General features: G+C 43.5%; 1 long non-coding RNA gene across 1 annotated transcript in view; it reads left to right on the top strand.

Moving 5' to 3' along the window:
• Nucleotides 1-26,305, top strand: part of LOC109305624 — a 105,369-nt gene that overhangs the window by 76,767 nt on the left and 2,297 nt on the right. The window contains exon 3 of the long non-coding RNA XR_002099655.1: nucleotides 24,116-24,150. This is a non-coding gene — a long non-coding RNA (uncharacterized LOC109305624). The remainder of the gene's footprint in view (nucleotides 1-24,115; nucleotides 24,151-26,305) is intronic.

Genomic DNA, 26,305 nt, shown 5'->3' with positions numbered 1-26,305 from the left:
CCATCAAATCAATAGTATTGAAATAAAAACTTTCAGGTGTAGAGAGCAGGCTCTAGGAGGTGTTGGATTTATATTTTATATTTGTGTTGCAGGGCAGCTTAAACCTGGACACTTGCATGGAGATTCCTTTCTCTTGGCATGGCCTAAGCCAACTCAGAATTCACACTCCCTGGATGCAGTCATCTCCTATCTGCCCTCGAGCATACCCCCTTGGCTGCATTGTCATCTGTTTATTATTTCTGTTCATTCATTTGTGCTCTGTCTAACCTTTTAGAGCAGGTATTGTCACAACCATTTTCTGGCAGGGCATGCTGATCCTCAAGCACAGTTTTGTCCTTGGAGGCTTCGCTAATATGAACAGCTGGTGTAAACAATTACTGATAAATAGTCCTTTATTGCAACACAGGAGAATAATCATACACAAATGCAGTAGCTCTCCTGAGACATCATTCCTCATTAAAATAAATTGGGGTCTACATAATGTGTATTGAAATAATTTTCATAGGCCACTGCTATAACCTATGTCAGTAAAACTTACTATTTTCTCGAGGCAATGTTGCCTGTGCTCAATGCAACTGAGGTAAGGGAGTATAGGAACAAGGTGTGGCCTTGACTGTCTGAGTCCTTTGTTGGGGCACTCCTCTTTCTGTCTGCTGCTCTAAATTCAAAAGAGCTGAGTCGGTCATGAAGCAGGGAGGATTTGCTGGAATGAGCTATTGCTGAACTCATATTTTTGTTTGCTGTTATTTGCTGAAAGCAGAGTGACAGAAGGTAAAGTGTTATTTTCTCCGGTCTTCAAAGCGCTTGTACATATGGAAAGGCTAGTTATATACGACAATGAATGCAACAGAAATGGCTATATTGCATACAACAGATCACAGCAATGGAACGCGTTGGAGCACACTCTATTAATTAAGTCTGTAATTTGCAGCCTTGGTGTTGCATGTATTCAGCATTCCCATGCTTAAAATGGCAATGGGGCATTGAATGAACTTTAGTTAAAGCATCCCCCACCGCCTCTTTGAAGCACGAGATGCTGCATGTGTTTTAATTAGAGCTTCCAAGATTTGTTCTAATTGGTGTCTACCCCCTTCCTGTCCTGCTCCACCCTACAGCATGTGTTAAGATGTCCAGTAGTTCTTATTTGTGAAAGGTGGGAACTGAGAGGTGATGAAGTGATGCACAGGGGACAATGCAGTGGTAGGCCCAAACTGAGGAACCTCATTAGCAAACTTTTCATCAAACTAACTTCTAATGCTTTTTGTGGGGCAGGTTTTTTTCTCTGTAGAAGGACCTGGGAGAACTTCATTTTTGCTTCATAAAAGAGAGAGAAATGTGTCTGTTGAAAGGGGCTTGTAAGATGGAGATCCTTCCTGACTTGTTTGGACACTAAATAAATTATGGAAATTTGCCTAAGTAAGAATTTGATCCAAAGTACTCTATTAAATTTATATCTGTAGTCAGTGTCCTGCAAGATATGTACCTGTTGATGCCCTCTACTCCACATATAAACCACATATAGGCATTAAATTTCTACTAGCAGAATTGCAGCTCTCCCATTAGAAACCACAGTTTTCTCCCAGGACAAAACTGGTGCTTCCAGGAAAAAAATTATCCATTTCCAGCCTAATAGAAGTTGCTACTGGGAGTGTTTCTCCTGGAAGAACAACATCTGCAAACTTTCCAGTTACTTGATTCCTCCTGGGTACTAGGAGTTACTGAGCAACTGGGAAATACTCCTCATGTCCTCTGAAACCAGGGTCATCCCAGCCTGGGGAAGGCAGGTGGAGCAGCTGCTATTTACCTTCTTCTGGTCCTGGGAGCAGTTGAGTGATGGGGAAAGGCTCCTGTAACTTCTCCAGACTGGTATAACCCTGGTCTCTAGAAGTTGTTGGGGCCAGCTGTACCTGCCCATCCAAAGATTGGGCAGGAGGGGAGGAGCAGCCACCCACTTCTCTCCTCCCACTCCTCACGCTGGGGTCCCCAGTCTGAGGAACAGGCAGGGATCTTTGCCCAGCTGCTCCAGACCCCACCAGGAACATAAGGACTGAGGCTTTGTATGTTTTCATCAGACCAAGATCACCTTGTTATGAGGAAGGTGTGTAGAGCAGGAAAGAAGGGGCAATTGAAGACTGAATGCCTACAGTTTTGCATTTTAGCAGTGCTATAAGAGATGCATTAAATGGGTTCCCATCATATTCTCTAGGTATCCATACTTAAATCATTAAACAACACAACTCTGCTTGACTGATGTCAACTAAAATGCAGGCCCCCAATCATGTAAAGCTATTTCTTTATCTCTGTCATGTAAAATCCTAAGGTTGGGACTTCCAGAACTACCGAATACTTATGGAACCTATTGACTTCATTTGTAATTCAGTTGCTCTGTGTTCTGAAACTGTGTAATAAATAAGTTGTCTTATATGACCAGAAGGTCCACAAACCTGAGCATGGTAGCTTGTGAAGTGCATTAGGATCAGTCATCTTAGTGTTTCTGTTTTTAGGCTTATAAATGTAAACTCTCAGTAATACTGAATATTAGCCATGCTTTTAATTTGCTTTTAATGCACAAAGCTTTGTCTAATGAAGTACCAATGGCCTGATTTGGACTTTATATTGCCAGCTAATTCTGTTGTTGTACTGAACTAGGAGGGGAGTGTGTATGTGTGTGTGCATGAGAGAGAGAGAGAGAGAGAGAGAATTGGTGAGAAATAAGAACAAAGTCTCTTTCTTGTACATGGACACTTCCTCTAAGGGCCTGCTGATGAACAGCTTGTGTTTTGGGTTGGAATATTCAGGGAACATCTTGTGAATCATTTTTTAAGTCCTGTCATTTAACACCTTCTTGGTGCCATATGTGCACCCATACCTTTTCCAGCTCCTCTCATACTGACTTGCCACTTAGACTGTTAATTCTTCAAGGTTCCTTATTGTACAGTTATTGAGGTTTATTTTTTTCAGTGATATTTTCCCTCCCCTCCCCCAAAGAAGACCTAAGAAAAATGTGCTTGAAAATTGTGTTGCAAATCTTAGATGAGGAATTATTTGCCTAATAATTTACTGCTGTCCTACTGGATTTTATGAAAGGGGTGAGGGCAAAAAGAAACTGACCTAGGCAAGGAGCCACACATTGCTCCACCTAGGATCAGGAAAGGCAGATATGTAAATGGGATGTACTTTTATGGAACAACATCTAGAATTGTCAGTGGTGGCCTCTCTTGGGGATTGTGCCTAAGTACACAAATAAAGTAGTCTTATTATCTGTTGAGAGCTTTACAGGAACTAGAGCTGGTAGCAATGTTTTTGAAATATGTAGAGGTATTGGTTTCAATAAAGTATTGTGGCCAGTAGCATAATACGGGGTAGTCATTCAAGGTACATGCCCCAATTCCACCTAAGGGAAGAGTTCCAGAAGGATGGGCAAGGCACTCTTTACTCTCCTATGCTTCATCCTACCTGCACTTTCTGGCTGCAGGGAACATCCAGTGCAGGCAATGTGCGTTAGAGAGTGCAGGGTATTCTGGGAATTGTAGTTTTGCAAAGCAGCCACAAGTCCCTACAAGTGATATAACAAGCAGAGTTTTTGCTTGGGCCAAATCCTGTTAGACAGCCTGCTGGCAGGGGGGACATGCAGTTCGGATGGCAGAGGGGGAGTTATGGGGTGCAACAGTGGGAGTAGGGGGGCAGGTTGTAGGGGCATAGGCTCCAGGAGATGGGAAAGGAAGGGAATCCAAGAGTAGGGGCAGTGGGCTTGAGATCTGGGAGCAGGGGTACAAGGTGCACACAGTCAAAAAAAAAAAAAAAAATAGGATGAAAGTTCCCCTTCTCCCCCTTACTTCCACCCGCACCTCCTGGCCGCAGCAGCAAACTCCACTGCTGCTCTAGAGACATGCAATTCCCTAGAATTCCCTGTGTCATGGAATACAAGAGTGCCTTGTATTCCATGACACAGACTGCCTGTGCCCACTGCTTGTTGCTGCTCCTAAGCACATACTGAAGCCAAAAGTTACAGGGGAGGAGGAGGGGAAGGATGAGAGAACCACCCTGGGTACAGTCTTCCCATGTTACCCCTCTGAATTTGGGCTCCAGGGCCCCATGCTCTTAGCAGGATCTAATTTGAAAAGTTCAGATGTTTAATCTAGGAAACCTGTTTCAAAAAGCGTTTTCCTCAAAAATTGCTATGAAATGGAATTGTCATCCTCCATTTGGATTTGACTGGAACTCAGCAGGTGGGGGCCATTCGTAGGATTGAGATTGATAGAATATAGTCATTGGCAGGTTGTCTGGCCATGCTGTTCAGTAGCAAGAACCTGCCTCCTAGTTGGACAGTGCTTCTACAGTCCTCCTTATTTTTGAGTGGATGGCACAATCACACTTCTCCAAAATTGCTCCCTTTGACTTTCTAGTACAGAGGACCTTACATTATAAGATACAACTCTGTACATTCCAGTAAGCCTGCTGAACACAGTCCATTAACTCAGGGAAGTCACTGGCCTATGTTAAGCAGGTCACACTAGATGATGAAAATGGTCCTTTCTGGATTTATAATCTTCGAAGCTATGATTTTATGTTTTTCTAACACTCTGTAAATGTTAGGGGCAACAAACCATTTCAGTCATTGCTCGGAAGACGGTTTATCTAAATGGAAAATGAATGGACATTCCATATACAAACACAAGTCCTAATGACCACAACAAAAGTTTTGCCTAATTGCGCTATTGCATCAAGCCCTAAGTAAATGACAGCCTAGGTTGTTTAATATATGGTATGCAATAGTGTTACAGAACCTGCAACTGGAGAAATAGTGTGGGTTCAGGAAAGAGATCTGACTGAGTGAAGTGAGAGGGTTCAGGTCAGGGGTTAAGTTCATGGGCTGGTCCCATATTAGGCTTGGGGAGAAACTGCACAGATGACATGTAGAGTTTTGGCCTCACAGCATGTTTAAAAAGCATAATTTATTATAGCCCTGCATGCTATTTGCTTCATGTATTGCTAATGAAACAAAATCCATTAAAGACCGAAAGGAAGAAGTGCAAGCAAGCAAAAACCATGGTAAAAAAAAATTTAAGATGTTCAGACTTCCAAAAAGGTTCACTTGGAGTCTCAGAACTTATTCATTTTGAAATTGTTTAAATCGAAACTCATTTTTGTAAGCACTCCCCTGGATAGAATTTGCAGGGTTTTCTGTATCTTATAGAATCATATTGCATGGTAAATGATCCTAAATATAAAACCAGGCAACATGCAGCTTTATACAAGGGGGAATGTAGATGTTAACTGCAAACTTATGTGGACTATGGGCTTCCTTTTTTTAAAAGACAAAAAATGTTAAAGTCTAGCTGCCAAACAGTCCATTGCTGTCAGTGACTTTTGTTGGATCTTGGGTGCTCAGTACTTCTGTGATTAAGGTTTCTTGCACATACCAAAATGTGTAGTTAGTTTCTTGCCTTAAGCAGGCCTGAAAACTTTTCTTTTTCTTGCCAGAGTTTCTAGTATGTATTGCTTTCAGATAGTTCAAAAATAACAGTTTTATTGTGAACGACTAATAGGAGATGTCTGTGTTCTAGCCCCAAAACATAGCATTATAAATCGCTTCTTTCCTTTGTAAGGAATGATATTCACCTTTTGGTATCATTTCTCAGTTTGCATCTGAACCTCGTATGGGCTTGTTGTAAGGTCTGAGAACTCATGGAATGCATCTTATTAAAAACATGCATGCTATGCTATTACACTTGTATATGCATTAAAAGAAGAACAGAGTTGTTCTCCTTACAGTAGTTTCTGTAAGCTGATGCATTCAGTCAGATCACTCCAGAAAACTGTTGCTCAAAAGGTTACAGAAGATGAAATTTCTGCCTTTACAAGTAAAGCACAGATCTAATCATGCCTGTGTCTTTGACTTTTTCATATTTCCTTAGGGATCCTAAATGGTCTATTTATCTAAAGCTTGTTCTTCTGTGAGCTAAAAAATTGGAATACCTACCATATTCCTATGCATCAATTTGTCCCCTGGGAAATTGCCTCCTTGTATTTCTAAAGGTCCTTTGTCTAAGCCGACTCTCTAGAGTCATTTTAGCCACTAAAAAGGGTAATTAGAGATGTCCCTGCAGTTATAGATTTTCATGAAATCTCTTATTTTTTATGTTTTTATTCATTTTAAGTTGCCTAACCTGAATGGAGGCTGCCAACACAATTTCTTTTCAGAAATTGCCCTTTCAGTAGATGTGTTTGTACCCACTGGGAAGCTAGAGCAAAAGACTCCTTTTGTCTTCAGGGAAAGTGAGGGCACTGGATGTCTTAGAAGAGAAGGCTTCATTGCTATAGTTTCACTAATCTGACAGAGCATCTGAGGTATGAACCCAAATACACTATGAATTGGAATTTCATTCTTTTTGCAAATGAAGTTTAGTTTTCCTCTATAAAGCCTGAGCTTTTTGGTTCCATGTGGGTGGGATAGGGAAGAAATGAGGGCATTCACTCCTCCATTTCAGAGCCAGGGTGTGGGACTCCTATTCCAGCGTACCTGCAGTTTGTCTGTGCCAGGTGGACAAGGTACTGTTGACACTGAAACACTGGAAAGGTGAATCTTCAGCCCCTCAAATGCCCACGGGACCATTGTTTATTAGATTGAGTAGAACATGTGCAGGGACCATTTTAATTATAGTTTGGGTGTGCATAGGCAATCCTGTACAGCCAGCACTCCAGGGTATGTCTATATTGCTTCCACAAAGCTGCTGAAAAGTATGTACTAGCCACCAGCTCCTAACTGGCATGTGTCTAATCCAGAAAGGGACCAGTAAATCTGTCCTTTGGGTATCCCTCCCCTCACTGCTGTTGGTGTGTTTGAGACTGCCCCTAGGGAACACCCCACCAGCTACTCAGTCCCATTTCTAGATTTGTCATATGAAGAACAGGAGCGGATGGATGGCACTCCTATTGCTGGTACTGTCCAATGTGTGTACAGCAGTGATGTGCTCTGTATGTCTTCAGAGTCACAGGGGACTTCAGGCTGGCACTTTGCACCACAGTTACCTCTGTAGATTACAAATGCCCTGTAGTCATCCCCAGAAATTACTTAAATGGGTAATAGATCTGCAGAATAACATCAGACTTGCCCTGTTCAACCTAACTGTGAAATGAATACAAGGAAGATGCAAAACTCTGTAAATCAAACATGAATCTCAGTAAAAAGATGTGGACCTTAGTATAGTCCGCAGAATGCATTTTCTCATACATTTTATGGTAATTGTATCATTATTTTCCTTTTTCTTTTCCATAGCCCTAATTCTTTTTTCACTTACACTAATATAAATCAGTACCAACTCCATTTAAGTCCATTTAAGTTAGGCTGGATTTTGCACTTTCTTTTCTTCAAAAATAGAATCATGCCACATGTGCTTTTTAAGTGGCTTATGGGAAACCGTAAAAGGGAGAGGTCTGTAGCCAATATGATCTCTCTAAATCTGCAAGGATGTCAAAGGCTTGGAGGAGAATGGTTTTTATATTTCAGAGGTTTGAAGTGTAGTAACATTTCAGCTGAGTGTGGTTCCAAATTATTTCTGAAGAATTTCCCAACTGGGGAGAAAAAAACATGTTTCAAAAGAGTTTGCACTGGGGGAGGCAGAGAGGAGACAGAGAGAAAACAGAATGAAAAAGATTAAATACAGTTATGTCAGAAGAGATTGTGCAACTAGCCCATGTGTTTCCAAGTGTAGCCCGGGTACACACGGGTATATACTCCCTTCTCCAATTGAAGGGGATTGTCAGCTGGCAGATGTGCCATGGATGAAAATGCAGACTACTCACAGTTTTTCTGTCCCAAAGGAGCCAGGCCAGGACAATCTGGAACTTAACTATATACAAATTATTATTATTTACTTAAGTGGGTAAAATATAAACATAAATATAAACATATGTACAGGTATATATATATAGATATATAACTTATAAACCGTATTCTCCATAATGGGTTACAACCACTAGGGTTTCAGGTAAGTGACAGATAAACACAGGTAAATAATAGCAAGGAGTCCCAGCAGATCCCCCAGGCTCTGTTAAACTACCAATTCACAAATACAGAAGTACATAAAATATAAGGCGCAGTATTACAAAATGTAAGGTACACTCTCACAAAACATAAGACACATCAGCCTTACACTAAACTTAACTTGTTAAGCCCCCCCAGGGCCACAGGATGATCCTGGGGCGTTGGCTGCACTCCCGCAACTAGTAGGACGGGGAGGATTCTCCCAGCGCTCTTGCCCTTGGGGCCCTGGCAGGGACATCACCCAAAATAGCCCATGTGGGAGGGCCTGGCTGGGGTGTTTCCTCCCCTGTGGAAAAGACCCTTTTTCCTGGGTAACTCAGGGCTCTGTCCCACTGCTCCTCACTTGTGAGGCCTCTGGGGCCAATGGCTCCCCTTGGGCTGCTGCCCAATGGGGGCACTGGGCACTGTTGCATGCACTGGAGGGCTCAACCTTCTGTTGGGGGATAGAGGCCCAGGCTGCCTCATGCAGCACTGGGGCTTGGTCCGCTCTCAGACCCTTTGTGCAGCGTCATCTGCATTGAGCCACTGGCCCCATGCCAGCAGCTACAGACCTGAGCAGCCGCAAGTGGCTTCAAGGGTCTTGGCTCATTGGAGACCCACTGTACAGCAAAGTCTGCATCAAGCCCTGGTGCTTACCAGGGGTTGGAGACCTGAGCTGGGCCTCAGACCCACTGTGCACCGTCCATGCACTGAAAAATCCTGGCCACTTGCCAGGGGGATGGGAACCTGAGCTGCCCAGTGCAGCTCCCAGGGTCCCGGTCCATGCTGTGCACTGCGTATGCACTGGAAGCCTGGCCTCAAGCCAGGAGTTAGGACCCAAGCTGCCTCAAATAGCTCCCAGGGTCTGGGCCCTGTGTGCTGTGCTGTGCACTGGCTGAGTATCAGACTGACGTGGGGAGTCCTTGGGCCTCTTCTGGGCACTACCTCCACCCTCTGGGCAGTTCTTCACAGGTCTTCTTCTGCCCTGCTCTCTCCTCTGTCCCCAGTGCACCTGCCGCATGCTGGGTGCACTGCAATTTTTAGACTTTTTGGAGGCTCCTCCCTTGGATTACAAATGGACCAATCAAGTTGAAGCAAATCTCAAGCTTCAACTAAGGATGGGGCAGGCCCATGCCAGCAGTTACCTGATTGGTGGATGTATTCCACCAATCAAAATGAAGATTATCTGAGCCTGGATGTGCGGGGTTGTTATTGGTAAGTCCACCACCCATGTAATAGCATCCCACCTAATTAAGGACTGTAACCTTTCTCTCTTTCTTTGTACAGCTGAAGGTCCTGGCCACTTTGGGTGCAGGAGGAGTTCAGACCTAGGTGCAGAATTTTGCTTTAATTAAAGCATTGACTAATGTAACAATTGTATCAGCGCCACTATAGGTTGGATCATCAGGTTCAATGGTAGACATCAATGCCTCAATGTCTGATAGGGAGGAGGTGTCAGGTGGGTTTCCTCAGGGGTCTGTCCTGGGTCCAGTAGTGTTTAATGTGTCTTCTTTAATGATTTGGGTGATGGGATTGAGTGTATGTTTGATGAATTTGTGGATGGCACCAAGATGTAGGGAGTTGCAGATACTCCAGGAGAGTGGGGCTCAGATCCATAATGATCTGAATAGACTGGATAAATGGTCAGTCAGATGACATTCAACAAAGACAAATGCAAAAGCCCCTTAGGCCTGAATAAGTCCCCATGTGGTCTCTGCTGGCCACAGCACACCAGGATCAGACCCCACACCAGGCCCATGCACAAGGGTTATGCTCTGGGACCCAGCACCACCAACTCCCAGCCCTGTGCACTGGGCTTGGACCCATGCCACCCATGTCTTCCTCCATATGCCAGGATAGGGCCCTTCATGTGGGGATCAGGCCCCGAGGCCTGACACCACCCCCATCCTGTCCCATGCATTGGGAATGAATCCATAGCATTATGTGCACTAGATCAGGCACGCAGGGACTGGGGCTCCCCATGGGTCCAGAAATTTGGGTGCCACTAATGCCCTGCTGCCACATTTTCAGACGTGTAGGGAGCCCTGCAGGACAAATGACATGGCTCTGGGAGCCAGATGTGGCCTACTGACTGAGGGTTGAGCACCCTACAGTAGACCATAAGTTAAATATGAGACTGCAATATGCTTTTGTTGCCAAAAAAGCTAACAGCATGCTGGGCTGTATTAACAGGTGTGTTACTAATTGAGGGAAGTGATTCTTACACTTTGCTCAACATTGTTGAGGACTCATCTGGGGCACTATGTCCAGTTTTGGGCCCTACACTTCAAAAATGATGTGGACAGTTTGGGAAGAGTCCAACACAGAGCAACAAAAATGATTAGGGGCCTGGGAGGCAAGATTTGTGAGGAAAGGCCAGAAGAACCAGGGTTATTTAGTCAGGAAAAGAGAAGACTAAGGTTGGGGATTTGATAAGTCTTCAAATACTTTAAGGACAATTATAGAGAAGATGGAGGTAGGCTTTTTTCTATGGCTGTAGGGGTCGGGCCTGGGAGCAATAGCACAAAGCTACAGCAGGGAAAATTTAGGTTAGAGATGAGGAGGAATTTTATGACTATGAGGGTGGTCAAGCACTGGAACAGGCTACCTAGAGAAATTGTAGAAACTCTATCTTTGGACATTTTCAGGAGCAGGGCTATATGGACACTTGGCTGGGATCACTTAGTCGGGGATGATTCTGCCTTAATCAGGGGGTTGGACAAGATGATCTTGGGAGTGTCCGTTCTAGCCCTACTTTCTTTTGCTGCAAATATGTGCGTGTTATATTATAGCCACTAGGCTCGCCTGCTTCTGTAGCAAAACAAGTGTAGCAAAATTGATCCAACTTTAAACCTACTTCATTCAGGTTAATATTTTAGCCATTCATCTACCTTGTATCACCACAGATGTATGCAGACCTAACACAGTAACAGCTGACATGCACCCCAGAGTGGCAGCTCCCCTGGTTTCAAGTAGTTAAAGGGTACATTTGTCCATATTATCATTTAGTCATCTCTTGCCTGATTTCTCTTTGGCTTCCTGAAAGGCCTGGTCTTATTGCTGTTCAAGTCAACAGTAAAATTCTACGTGACTCCAAAAGAAGCCAAGCCATGCCCAAATATCCCACACTGATGGCACTGAATTGATCTTTTTCACACCTAGCTATTTTTCATTTATGTGAACTGTTTTCGATCAGCTATAAATTCACAAAATCTGTAACTGTTGTAAATGACCAGTTTTGTCTGTTGCTAAATCTCTCCACATCCTTCATTTACTTCACTAAGTGCCATTTTCCACAATTGCCCATTTACTGGATAAGCGGCATGATACAAATGCACCCTGCTGACCAAAGCTTCATTCATTCCCCTCATTTCAACAAGAGTACAAAACAACTATCTGTCTTAAAAGAATGCATTTTTAAAATGGAAAACAATTTTCTTCTGGGGGCCTTCTACTGAATAGGCTTAAATACTAAGAGTCCATGTGCTTGCCCTGGAATCACTGCACAGTGTTAGTTTTCAGTAACCTGAATCCTCAGGTGAGTTTATTCCCCAGTCCTTTCCTGAAGCAGTCACAAAGTCATAGAGAAGCAGGGTTGGAAGAGACCTCCAAGGGTTATCTAGTCCAAACCCCTGCCTGAGGCAGGATCATCCCTATCTAAACCATCTCATACAAACCATAATCTAAACTCTACATAATACTACTGTCAAGCCACATAAGACTACCATCACACTAGAATCAGGGAGGCCAACTTTTTTTGGTGGGTATGCTGCAAATTATGCCCCGCTCCCTCCCTGCTTTTCACTCCAGTCCCCTTCCCCTGCCTGATTTGCTGCTTGTTTTCAGACCCTTGCTCTGTGCTCCCTGCCCAACCTGCTGCTCTGCTTCCTGCTAGCCCTATCTGCAGCTGTGATCCTGGCCTCCTCCCCAGCCTGCCGCTTGCCAGACACAAAAGCTGCTTGTGCCACTTATGGTACATGTACTGCAGGTTGGGCACCCTTAAGAGGCCACATCCTCAGGTGCTCTAATATTCAGCTCCAGTGATGTCAAAGGTGTTACCCTGATTTACAACTGACTCTCAGATCTAGGCATCTGAATGTCTGACAAGAGCAGACTAGGAAATGTTTCTCCTGTAGCTTTGTTGTCAGGGTTTACTTTCTTCCACAGAGGCAAGGTAATTTGAAAGAAATGCTGTGACAAGGAACTTGCTTGCATTTCAGTTTCATGATGAATTGAGATGTTTGTCACTTAAGATACTATTTCTGTACTAAACAACCTGAGATTTGTTTTAAAGGCTCTATTTATGATTTGATGAGAACATTTAAACAAACAGATTCCTGTGTGTACTTCCATTTTGTCCGTGCAAGAAACTGAGGCTCTGTTTATAGGGCTGCATTGTGCTTGTCTACACCTCCTTTGTGCTGCACCTGGGAACATACCCCACCCCATATTTTACTGCAGGTGTGCAAAATCTTGGAAATGAGGTGAAGAGGAGCCTTGAGACTGTGCTAGTAAGCACTCGAGAGAGAGAGAGCCTAAGAACAACTCCAGACATTCCCTAAGAGCTGCTTTCAGGTGACTGCTTTACCTCATTTCTTGAATTTGAGTGAACAAGAGACATGTTACTAGTAGAAATCCTGGGCATGGATTGGAGACAGTTTTGCTATGAAAATTGTGTCTTGCCTCTGCAGGGATATATGAGAAGGCACCTAGAGCCTTTCCTAGCATATACTGCCCAAGACCTGGGACAAGAACTTGCTGGGGAGATTTCGTAGACTTTAGAGATTTGATAGACTTTAGGGCTGAAAGGGACCTCACAAGATCATTGGGTTCAGCCCCTGCCCAAAAGGTAGGAAGTCAGCTGGGGTCATATGATCCCAGCAAGCTAAGCATCCAAATGTATCTTAAAGGTGTCCAGAGTAGGCCAGTGCTAAAAACCTGTCTTTGGTTTTGTTACCTGACTTCCATCCCTTATAGGGCTTCTCTTTTCAGATACAGGAGGTCAGCTTTGCGATGGATAGAGAAAGTGATCAGTTTGTGATCACTGTCACCAAGCTTCCTTCGATTCTCAGGTTGCTCACTAGATCATCCCCTTTGGCCAGTACCAGACCCAGCAGAGCCTTGCCTCTTGTCAGCCCGTAGACTTCTTGAGACAAGTAAAGCTCATCAACACAAGTGAGGAAGTTTTGCAACTGATCAGATTTGGCTGAGTGCTCTTCCCATGAGATGTCAGGATAGTCAAAGTCTCCCATAACAATCATGTATGGAGAGCATGCAGCCTCTGCCAATTCCCTAACGACTTCATGGTCAAGCTCTTCCTCTTGGTTAGGAGGTCTGTAAGAGACTCCAATCATTATATACGCTTCACCACATTCCTCCATAGTCTAACCCAGTCTAACCCAGAAGGGTCTCAAGTCATAGATCCATAGATTGTAAGGTACCTCACAAGATTAGTGGGTTCATCCCCCCTGCACTAGGCAGGAAAGACAACTGGGGTCAGGTGACCCCAGCAAGGTAACTGTCCAGTCTCCTCTTGAAGATTTCCAGGGTAGGCGTTGCACCACTTCTGGAGGGAGCTTATTTCACAGTCTGGACACCCTGGCTGTGAAGAAGTGTTTTTCTAGTGTTAAGCCTGAAATATATAGTGCCTAAATGTGTGTGTGTGTGTGTGTGTGTGTGTCAAGGGGAACACACGTGTGTGTGTGTGTGTGTGTGTGTGTGTGTGTGTGTGTACATATACACACACGTGTGTGTGTGTGTGTGTGTGTGTGTGTGTGTATGTTATATGTAGCATTGGTATTTCAGACAGTTTTTATATGTATAAAAACGGTGTGAAATACCAAATATATATATATATGGGAACCTGCTGGCCTTCTACTTGAGATATAATATCTTCCAGATTTATAGGTCTTTCTTTTTCTCCAATCAGAACAATAAGTATTTCAGTGTCACTGTCCAAAATACCAAACCTTTTCAGTGCATGTGAAATATTGTTTGGTGAGAGGTTGAAAATAATTTCTGCACAGAGACTTCTGGTCTTCATTTTACTAATCCCGTAGGGGTGAACTGCTTTGTTTGCTGCTGCAAGTATCAAAATGGATCAGCTATCACGGCCAGGCTGAGCAGTGCAGCCACCATGGAGCCCTGCAGGGCCACACTGTGCAGTGCTGGCACATTCTGGACATGGCAGAACAGGGCGTGGGCAGTGCTACAGCTGGGGAACAGCTCCAGCTTGTGCCTCTGCTCAGCCATCACACAGGCCCACAGCAGCAGGGCAGGCACCACTGAGCCTGGGGAAGCAGAGCTCCCAGTCCAGCCCCCTCTGCCACCACCACTCAGCCCCAGCCCAACCCAGAGGGTGCCATGGAGCAGGCCAAGCACTTCGGTTTATGGGAGTTACTCCCCTTGGGTGCCAATCTCCGCTTGTAGAGAAGTGTACTGCCCCTGCACATAAGAGTGCTACACCCCCACCCTTTCTTGCAACACGATCCTTCCTGTACAAGGCATAGCCATCTATACCTGTGGTCCAGTCATAGGTAGAGTCCCACCGGGTCTCCTTTATCTCTATGAGGTCATATTCATTTTTGTTTAGCAGAAGGGCTAGTTCCTCCTGTTTGTTGCATCCCTCTTTGTGCCTGAGGGTCCAAGTTTCTGGAAGAGGCGAGGAGCAAGATAAAGAAACAGTTCAGCTTCCCCTCTCCTGCATTCTGCACAATGACCAAACAGGACAGAAGTCCTTGCCACAGGGGCAGGGAGGAAATGGGGACACATGGTGGAAGTTCAAATGCACCCCTTGTCTCCCCCCAACACCTTCCTTTGGCCTCGGCTCTTGTTCTTGTTCCTTTTCTCATTCTCGCTGACCTTCCCCCATCCAGGAAGACAAGGCTGCAGCATCTAAAGGACAGTGCAGGGTTCCTAGCCCCCTTCTCTCCCTTCTGCACAGTGGGAAGCTGAGACAACTATCCCTTCTGGAGTTGCTCCAAGTTAGATGCAACTCTTAAATCTTTTCACTTCACAGATCTGTGCCTGCCTGACATGAGTTGGTCCCTAGTGTCCTATAAGATGGGAGATGTGTTTGATTTTATTGACACATTTACTTTGTGTAAGTCATTATGGATGATTTTAATTTGATGTTCTGCTCAGGAAGAAGAAATCCTTAAGGTAAGCTCCTTAATAGAGCTTATGTTAGAGTTTGTTCAGATTTTGAGGTGTTTTCCATTTATTTTGAAAGGCAAGCCAAGGCCAAAAAGATACAGCAGTCATGCTGAGTCATTGCTATATTCACAAATGCATACAGACTACTTTCCGAGCAGAGAACAAACAGCAACACTCTTGGCAACACAGAAAATCTCTGTCTTGCAATGCATTGAGCATCCTTTGCTCCAAACAGAGGTACAGGAAGTTCATTCAGTGCCTTGGGGGCAGAGGTGGTGGTAGCCAACCATTATAGAGGGGGATGAGGGGAAGGGAAGTCGTATCTACCTGACTCTGCACACTGAAGGCAACAGATGCTATAGCCACTGGTGGTGGCAGTTCCCTGAATTGAGGATGATCTCTACCATGGCGTATTGTAGCAGCATCATCTTGGATGGCAACATCCTCCTGGTGTGGACTCCATGGGAAACATGTTTGGTATTTCCACCCCTCCCCTGCTTCCCAGGGGTGGTATTGGGTGCAGAGCTGTGCACTCTATTGCATAAATCCCTGGCAGGGAGCAGCATTCCACGTGGCCCGTGCCCCCAAGATGCACTGCTGGGCACTGGGTCAAAGATGACTGCTACAACTTTGGAATGATACAACTACCTTTATTGAGTAGGATGATGATCCAGGGAGTTGGGGCACTGTTTGGGGGGTTAGGACACCTATGTTCAGTTCCTTGCTCAATCATAAATTTCCTGGGTGGCCTTGGGGGAGGCACTTGGCTTCTGTGTGCTTCAGTTTCTCATATGTCAAGTGAAAATAATAGGATTTTCCCATCTGGCAGGAGTGGTTTGTGGACAGTGATGTACTGAAATACCACACGAGTAGAAGCCAGGACACAGTTATGGTGCAATACAAATTCACTTTGTGTCCAAACGGCAGCTACCCAGCTGCATAACTGATTTTTGGCACTTATGTACAGTTTGCCATCCTACACCATGTGCAATGTGGATAAGTAAGCATCTGCAAGGCTTCTGTACACACTCAGGCTGTTCTCCAGCCAGGCAGGTATACCGCTCTCTACACACCAAAAATAAATACCCACAGCAGGAAGAAGAAGGCCTTCCCATGTTTTGGAAATTGGGGCTATTGCCTAAGATGTAGGAGACCCAGGTTCCCTTTATCCAAGGGAGGCTTTGAACCTGTGTCTTTTTTAATTAATACAGTGCTTTAATTGTGAGGCAACCAGTCACTCTCTGCTTAGTCCCTTTTTCAGGCTGCTTCTTGAAGTTGAGCCATTATACCATGCAATTAATAGTCATTTCATAAAATGAATGGAGAGCACTGGGGAAGTTTCTGCTCTGTTGGTAATGAGGGTCCAGAATGGAAGCCAGGGCCTAGTTCCTTTTAGAGCAACATCCATTTCATTCCAACCACATACTCTTTATCTTTCCCTTGTCTTCCTGATCCTGTACTAATTCCAGAAGACGTGCTAGAAAAGGGTCTAGTTAAGACCTAATCTGGTGGTTAGATCACTGTGCTAGGAAGTCAAAGAGTTGTACTTTCTAAACCCTTCTGGGTGAGGCGGGAGCCAGAGTATGGGTGAGTATCCTATTTGCTCTGCTTTTGGAGCTAAAACATGGGAAGGCCCTCTACTCGTTCCCTCCATAAATACAATATGGGAGATATTAACACTTAGAAAGGGAAAGGGCGTGAGATTTTTAACATCCTGCAACTTTTGCACTTCCCAGTAATGCTCTGAAAGATTGCATGGAAAAGATGACCTTGGAGACGAGACAGGAAGGGAGAGAACCACTATAAGAAACCAAGAACAAAGACAAAAATGACACATATGCTGAATGTGTCTGTTTTTCCTTTCTCTTGTATATATATTTTTAGGGGCATTAGGTGGAGTTGGGCTGGGAGTGGGAGAGATTTTAAACTTGTCAAGGACCTAGAAATTATGAGCTCAGGCAACAAGATTTTTAAATATACAAGCAGTCATTTCATACGCAACTCCAAACACATATTTATGGTTATACTAGATAAACACAGAGGCATAAGATTCAGAGTTAAGCATAATTATTCACCAAGTGTCCTGAATCTCTCTTGCTAGTTGCACAGTACTTCTCTATCCAACTTAAAAAAAAGTCACAGGACAGATGTAGGTAGTTTCTTTCTTTGGTCAAAGTCAAGGAGTTGCCACAGATATACCTGAGGATAAAATGTGGCTCAACAAAAGTAACTGTTTTTACACAGGAGTTGTAAAAAAATGCACACCCCTCGAGAAAAGCAGCAGGTTTTGCTAATGGGAATGTCTGTTACAATCCAAGCTGTGGCTCTGCAAATCTGAGTCTCACAAAACAGACTAGCATAATGCTGATGGGAAAAACATCTGTATCACAAGGTCTTTCAGCTCATATTTTTATCATGTACAATGAAGCCATATTTTTCTTAAAGTGGACTGAGATAGATATGAACCTAAACATGGGAGGCACTACCTGAGGGGCGTCAGAACTTTAGGAGAGCTGTATCAGTAACTTGACAAGTGTCTAAGGGACTTGTCTACTTTACATACCCAAATTTACATAATGTGTTTATTGCTAATTAATGAGCACAAACTTAATATTTACCTAGACTTCAACTCTTATTGCATTTGCGTGTTTACATCTATATATGGGAAAGCAGACTTTGGGCCACTAGAGAAGCAGAATGACACAGTGCTTAAGACTCAGAAGCTCTTTAGTTTCACTCTTGCTATTGGCTGTATCATGGACTTTGTTTTAATGCTCCCCAGCCTGGATTTTGGGTCATCCTAAATTATTTTATGAGCAGGGGTGATGCCTTTGCCAGTGTCCTGAGGAGTGGGGAGGGGGTGCTGGAGGAGTTGTTCTTGACATTATGAAGCCTTGGAGATGAGATCACAGTTTGTCTAAACGTGATCACTGAGGCCATACGATAAAGCAAGATGAGCAAACGTGTTCTTATGTCAATAAGAAACAATCTACAAACTGCATTTGCTTGCAAGATAGCTGTGCTTGTTCCCTGAAATTTTGCCACCAGCAACTAGGGTGCAGTCATTACGTGCACATAAGAGCAAGGCAAAGAGTCACCCAAGAACAGAAGTTGTGATTCTATGTTCAAGCATCCACCTACATTTCCCCATCCTACACAACCAGGCACATGAGGCTGAATGTGTAGTGGAACCAGTGTATGACACGGGGTGTGCATTTTCCATGTGAGTGGCTCTATTCAACAAATCACAACTTTTTAGGAGAAACCCCTTCTAAATCCATGTATCAAAATTCAGGGTCCCATTGCATGAGTATACCTGTTACATGTGTAAATGCAGTCATTTTGAAAGGGAGCCAAATGTTGCCTATTTTATGTTATTTCGTGTGTGTGTGTGTGTGTGTGTGTGTGTGTGTGTGTGTGTGACTGTACGTTGGGGTTTTAGCTAGAAGTGGAAATAGCAAAACGCCATGAGAAAGTTATTCTTGATCACTATTTCTGGCCCAGCAGAATCCTGGATGAACGTAGAAACTATAATACATGATATGATTACAAACAGGTAGTTTCCAAACAAGTTAAGGCCATTGGACAGAACACAGAATGCAGGCTCCCATTCACAGGCCAGAACTGTGCCTCAAAAACACAAGCATATTTCCCAAGCTGTTTCCCCTTCACTTTTTTTCATTTACCGCTTTATGTCCTGCCTTTTTTCAAACTGATTTCTTGTTCTTGCCATTAATGTGGATGACTTCCCAGATGCCAGGAAGCAAGTTCTGCTAATAGACTGTCTGGCTACTGAAGCCAGAGTGTATCTTACATGTTTTTTCTTCCTGACTGTAGCATTGAGATCTCATTTCAGTGCTGTAGAAATTTCTCACGCCCAAGATGAGTATAGCTGCAGAAACTAAAAACATATCTATTTTGCCAGTGCACTACCTTCTGATACAGAAAAGGCATAATAATTGTAGTTTTGCTTGGAATGTGGTGGATGCTTCAGATAGCAATTTTCACAATGATACAGGAAATGTAACTATTTTCCTTTCATGTTATTGGCAGATTGGTAGGAAGAATAATAGACTACTTGATTCAGGAACCTGAATGAATGGCCAAATTTTCCTCCTCTCAGGACAAACAAGGAGTTATTGAACAGAGAGCAGCTGACTCCTGCCTCTCAATTTTGTGCTCTAACAGCCAGACCATGCTCCTTGTAAGACTTATAATCAAGGTAGAGGAGAAATAGCACTCACATATTACCTATAAGCGATGCTCTGAAATAACCTTTTGGGCACTATAGTGGAAGTAGTCATAATTTTCCCAATACTTTCGTATGTAGTTTGATAGGTTTGAGAAAAAAAATGACCTATGAAAAACCAACTGTCCTCAGCATACATCTTCTGATCTCTGCTTCTATCAGCTCCTCTGTTGCTAAGGGTTGCGTGAAGACATTTTTTTCCCTGAAAAACTCTTAATGACCTTTGATTTCTTTCTATGTTGGGAGCCTGCTTAAACAATAAGACACTGGGCAACAAGAAGACACACATCCTCTTTTGATCAAAATCTTGAAATGAAAATGGCAGTCTGGCTTAACCATTACCCTTGCTGAGTATTTAATCTCATCTCCTTCAAGTGTTATTCAGAACACATTTAGTTCTCTTGAGGATGCCTTTCCCCACAGGAAGGTATCTATCAGTTATCTTCGATTCGGAGAATATAGAGCAATCAATACTGTTAATGGTACTGCAAACAGAGAGATATTGGGGTGTGTTTATATAGAAGATGCTACTTAAAATGATATAGATCTTGACATTGATCATGATAAATGGAATTTAATATCAGTTTGAGATGGGAAGTTAGAGTGAACAGGAATTGTCTGAACACTAATCTCAGAAATAGTATCATTTAACAGCCCCAAACTTGCCTGACTGGGTGATGATTGACTGGACAGTGTGTGCAATATAACACGCATATATGTGTACATACACAATCCCCAAAGGTTTATTATAGTGTGTATACCTCACTGCCTCCCTTTGCTTGGGTATTAAACGTGCTTGAGTTCAGTCCCACTCAGACATGCTGAAAACCGCAGCTCGCAGAAATGTCCACGGAAAGCTCCAAGTGGCAGTTACTGCTGAGAGAAGTTAGTGGGATTAGAGCTGGAACATGCACAATGTATTTTCATTGTAGGTCAAATTCCCATTGATTTTTACAGTTCAGGATCACATCTTATGTGTGGGACAGCAAAGACCATAGTGTTGTGAGGGATGGGGGTTCCTATTTTTGGGGTCTACTGCCTAGCATTTTAACACATTTTTGGAAGAGAAGTGCTTGTGGCTGGATGGACTATAAAGTGAACGTAATAATGAGCAATGAATAATTTGCAGCAAGTAATTTACAAGATGAACTAATTTAGCCTCTTCTTCTGCTTGTGGAATGCCCAGAAGCAGATCATTTTTTTCTCAAATCCGCTCATTAATGAAATTTACTTGACAGGGGTTTTTTTTTCTTTTAAGATTTCTTTTAAATCAGTCAATTAATTGTAATCCATGAGAATTTTGTATTACATATGTGAACACTGAGTTGCTTGGGTTACTTCTGATTGCTCATGTAAGTCACAGAGGTATTCTTTTCTTGGAGAGCTTGAAGAGGCAACTATCACTTTGAATGTCTTGGGTAAATAGACCCCATTTGGGAAGATATTGATAGATAAGCATAAGAGAATTTAAGGAAATGCTATACCTTATATGTTTTGGTCCACATTAGGTCTTACCCGAGGAATAATTTCTGGTGCAATTAGGCTACAGTAAGACATACTGGCTGTGTGCAGAGTTTAAGTGTCTTTAAATACTGTGCATGTGCGTGTATATTATATTCATGGTATGAGAAAGAAGGGGAGGGAGAGAATATGCTAGGCTTTTGGCAAGGGATACTTAGGACTATATGAACTCATGCTAAAGTGTGTCCCATATAAAATATATTGATTAGTAATCAGTGTGGCATAAGGAGAAGTCACTTCAGGATGGAGAAATCTGTCAAAACACAGGCCTAAGCTCCATGCATAGAACAGAAGTCAATCTTAATAATGGCACCATCTTCACAACCAGCTAGTCCATAGACCACAAGAAGTTGTCAAAAAGAAATACTGAGAACAATGTATTTTCATATTTAGGTCCACCCATTGTTGGGCCTAGGAGTCATGTATTTCAGATGGGACTGTCATTTAAATCCAAAGGTTACGTGGTACAGATTGTCTAAATAGTGGCAATTGCATGTGATAAAATTATGCCTGCATCTGGAGACAGACCTTGATCTGGCAGAGATGCCTTCCTTAGTTATGGTATTGGAGGGCTGAGGGCTTCACCCCATCCTTTCTCTGCTCCATCACATCTATGTAGGTATAGTTTTTAAGCTGTATTATCTACAGGATTTATATTAAAATTCACAGAATTCTGTGAATAATATAATCCCTGGCTCATGCACTGTAACAAAAGAGGTCCTTAGATGGATCTTGTCCAATCTCCCCCCACCTGATGTATCCCTTAATTTAAAATTGTTAATCAAATGTCTAGGCTTTCTATTTCGATGAAGTCAATTGTCCCACAGCAGGCCATCAGCAATCAAAATTCATATCTGATCCTGTTGTTTTATAAAGAATGGTAATATTAAAATTGCAGCCAGGAACTTGCAGGCAGGCATCCTTTGCTGTTTATCTCTTTTTAAACATCATCAGAGCTATTTAAGCTAAATAATTATAGGCTCATAGATGTTAATATTTAGAGATGCAAGTTACAAGAACAAATTGTCCAAAAGCTCCAAATGAGGCACTAAAGCTATTGGCACCATATATGTGCTGGATTTTTAAAGGGACGCATTGGCCAGTTATAGACATTGCACATAAACAAGTGGTTAGAAACCAGTTTACACCTGCAACATCAGCAAAGATAGATTGGTTTAAAAATGGTGGAATCTGGTCTAAGATAGACCTGGATTGATGTGATCTCAGACTTAATCTATTTAGTTTAGACTGGTATATCAAACTTCTGTACCAGATTCCCTACCAGCTCAAGTTAGGTCACCAGCATCCCAGGCTACTTTATAGCTTCTCACTAGGACCCCCTCACAGGGAGGTTTGCTAGCAGCTGACCCACACTTGGCTGCTCCAGCTGAGCACTTAGCTGGCCCCCGCCCACACTTGGGCTCTCATAGAGCTGAATCAGCAAAGCCCTTTTGCCCAGCCCAGCCTAACCCAGCCCAGCCTCCTGCTTTCAGCCAGCTGTGAGCTGCAGCAAGGGGTCAGGTTGGGGGAGCCAAGGGAGTGTTTGTAGCTCAGGATTTTCCATCTTTATACGATGGCCCTAGGCAGAGAAGCAAGAAGAGGTGCTCTACAGAAGGAAGGGTTGGGCCATTTGGAGCTCTGGTGAACTGCAGGTGATGGTGCCAGCAGGTGCCTGGCATTCCCACCCCATGTGGCTGGAAAAGAGGCACTGCAGAAGGACTGACTGGGCTCTGGCAAATGGCAGAGCTCTGGCAAATGCCAGATGGCAGCAAGAGGTGTCCAGCGTGATTGCAGAAATCACAATTGTAGGGATTGTGCTGTGCACCTCCTTCTGCTACCTGCCATTCACCAGAGCTCCAAGGGGCCCAATCCCGCTTTCTGTGGAACGCATTCCCCCTCTCCCCCCTAACTGGTTGGGCTGTCAGGTGTGCCATGGTGATTCTCCTGGAAGCCTAGGGCTGGGTGTGGGGGAGGTTCTACAGTGCCCAGCAGCCAATTGGGGTGGCTCAGCTACTTGGCTCCACTCAGTATTCTCCCACAGTGTGGGGAGCCTATGGGGCATGGTGGTGGGCATTCAAGAGCACCCCCAACCTGCTTGCCTGACCATCAAAGAACAAGCACATGTTCTGTTTACTTCTGATCTAACATATGCCACTTACAGAAACATGGATAGCTTAGATCAACTCCACCTCAGGTTTTTTGAACATTTGCACTTAGCAGTGGCAATGTGTAGAGGATTCATGGAGGTGCCCATGCACCCCCTGAGAGCTCTGGTGCCCATGCACCCCCTGACAGGCTGTGTTCCCCACTTTGGTGATGGGCAGGGGGGCAGGTGGGAGCACCGGTGCCTCCCCTCCCTCCCCCCCCAAGCGCTGGCTGGGGAGTGGAGCTTCCAGGAGTGCCACAGCCACTTCTGGGAGCACCATGGCCGCTTCCCAGTTGGCATGATCAGCCGTGGAGGGATCCCCCCACTACTGGTAGGCACGATTGGCCATGGGCCCCACCCCCTCCCATTGCTGACTGGTCACGGGGGGGGGTATGTACCTCCCCTGACTCAGGTGGCACCACTCACTCATGGTACTTATAGAGCTATCAGAATATGAATATTTCTGAGAATGACTGGAACTTGATGTGTCTTTTTTCTGGGAGATGATCCTTAACTTTTTCTGTACCAACACCCTTTAGCATCAGGACACCCTGATTGTCTCTCATGTCCTAAAAATATTAGAAGATGCTATGGTTCTGTTCTTTAAGGTGGCAAGCAACTCCTGAAGGTATTGAGCTCTAGTTTCTATTGCTTAGAGAATGGAAGCATTAGATGCCATTACTTCAACTTGAAAGAAACTAGCTACGCAAAAGGAATCCTCATCCCTCTAGAAGCTAACTTTGCCAGTAACAAACAGTAAATTCAGAGGTGAGGGTAAGCCTGAGTTTGTTCGATTTTGTATTGTCTTCCATCATAATGCCATATGTATTAACCACTTTTAGAATTGGAACAATCCCTTTTATTAAAATATGCTTTGCCTAGGCATCATCTTTTAATTTAATCACAGAATTTATCCAATATGCCCAAAAGCAGACTACTTGCCAAAGATGTGGGAGACGTAGGTTCAATTCCTTCCTTTGCATATTGATATTAAATTCCACATATTTCACATCCGAAGGAGCTGTGATTGGAAACCAGCTGTCCAGCTTAAAGGTGCATATCTTTAACTACCCTATGCTAGGGAGTGATTCTTGTTTACTTGCTCTCTCTCCCAATAACTGTTTTAAAGGTCTTGTCACACGTTACACTTACGATGTATTAACTGCACTTAAAACACAAGTGTCCACGTGTTCAAGTAGTAAAACATATGCTAAGTGTGATCATATTTTGCTATGTATGACTGCATCATAGCACATTTAGGACTTTTTGGGGGAGGAGTATCTTTAGATAGTATTATGTAATACGTGTTCAGTTATCGTCCATCTGTTCCACTCCATAGACATACCAGCATATATTGTTCATTGGTGGTCCCAGCTCTGGCACTGAGCAGAGTCTTGAATCAGCTCTGTGTAGTCTTCCACTATCGCACATTACACTTAGAGATCATAATAAACATTATCATGCGACTACTCAGAACATTTTTTAACTTCTAATATAGCACGGTAATGCCTACTAACATCCAGATAAAATGCATGGTAAGTGTCCTGTGCTATATGAAGCGGAACAGTGCTATAATCACTCCTGTTGGCAACCGTCTCTAAAAGACTCTATAGATTGACAGTACAGGTTCTTCCTGATTGTGAGAGGTGGTTTGTTTTCTCTCTCATTTTTTTTTCCCGCGTTCCACTCCTCCTCTCCCTTCTCTGCCCATAATTGTCCTAATTTCCACCTATTTACATTCTCACTGACATCCTGTCACACTTTTAGCTTTTTTCATTCCTTAGAAATTTCAGAACAGCAGAGTCTCCCTATGCCTGAAGAAGGGTACTTGTTCCCGAAAACTTGCAAAGGACTTTGTTCCAACTACTCGGTTGGTCTAATAAAAGATAGCTACTAATATCTAATAAAAGATCTATCTACCCAAGGAACCTTGCCTGCCTATGTCCTTAGATCAACATGGCGACACCAAAAACCCTGCAGCATGGGTGACCCAGGCATAGAAGCACACCATTGTTGTTTCTCTTCCCGAAGTCAATATAATTATTTACTACATATTCATCCTTATGATTATTTACAGCTCTTGTTCAGAAAATGAACTGCTGTACAAAGAGTTTATGTAGCTTGCCAAAATCCTGCAGAATGCATACAACAGAGTCTGGAAGAAGCCATAGATTTTCTCAAGTTCCAGGCTGTGCATTCATCACATGTCTATGCATCTTCTCATTGTCTCATCTCTTAATAGATGGAAGCAGGTGATGTCAGTAATGTTTTAGTTTCATATAAATATGGACTGTATTACTTGGGCTTCACTGAAGAAGAGGATGAAAACAGACCTTAACATTCTATAATACACTGTCCAGGTATCATACAAAAGAAGCTAAGCTCCAAGGCTATTTTCTATCTAATTTATAAAATTAAATCACAAATGTCATCCCATATAAATGGCCATATGTTGGAAAGTGATTCACATTATAAAAGACAAGATGTATATGAATTCTGTGAAATTGCAAGCAGGGACATTAATTACATCTGAATTATTGGCAGACCTTGCCCATCCCCAGTACCTTTAGCCAAATGAAAAAAAAAAATTAACCTTTGATATGATACATGATGATTCAAGAGCAACTACAAATACATAACTAGACTATTTTTAAAATAGTCTAATTTCATTTTAGACCACTGAATTTGACCAATACATTGGAATAGGATTTGTGCTTGCAAGTTTCAGTCTCATTACTAGTGGACAGAAGTTTGCTTCATACAAACTGCAGTCACCCTTGATTCTATATTAGCTTGATGATTTGCTACTGTCAGATATGTTTGACCAGGATTTTTTAGGTCAGCTCACAGAGGTAGTAAAGGCTAAAGATGTGGTAGTCATGGGGGACCTGAACTTCCCGGCTGTCTGCTGGGAGGAGCAATCAGTCAGGTCTGATCGCTCACGTAGGTTCTTAGACAGAGTGCAGGACCTCCATCTAACCCAGGAGGTGCACAGCCCCACCAGGCGGGACACCTTGTTGGACCTAGTGCTGGCCATGGGTGATGACCTGGTGAGGGGGCTGCGGGTGCTCGACCATCTGGGCAACAGTGATCATCGCCTGCTGGAATTTACCATCCAGCATGAGGTGGCAAAGGCATGCGGTAAGGCAGCAGCCCTAGACTTTAGGAGGGCAAACTTCAACGAGCTAAGGAGGATAGTTGGGGATGC

The sequence above is a fragment of the Crocodylus porosus genome, unplaced genomic scaffold (genome assembly GCF_001723895.1).
Source record: "Crocodylus porosus isolate Cpor-Errol unplaced genomic scaffold, CroPor_comp1, whole genome shotgun sequence".
In the NCBI taxonomy this organism is placed as follows: domain Eukaryota; kingdom Metazoa; phylum Chordata; order Crocodylia; family Crocodylidae; genus Crocodylus; species Crocodylus porosus.
This window is presented reverse-complemented; position numbering and strand designations above follow the sequence as displayed.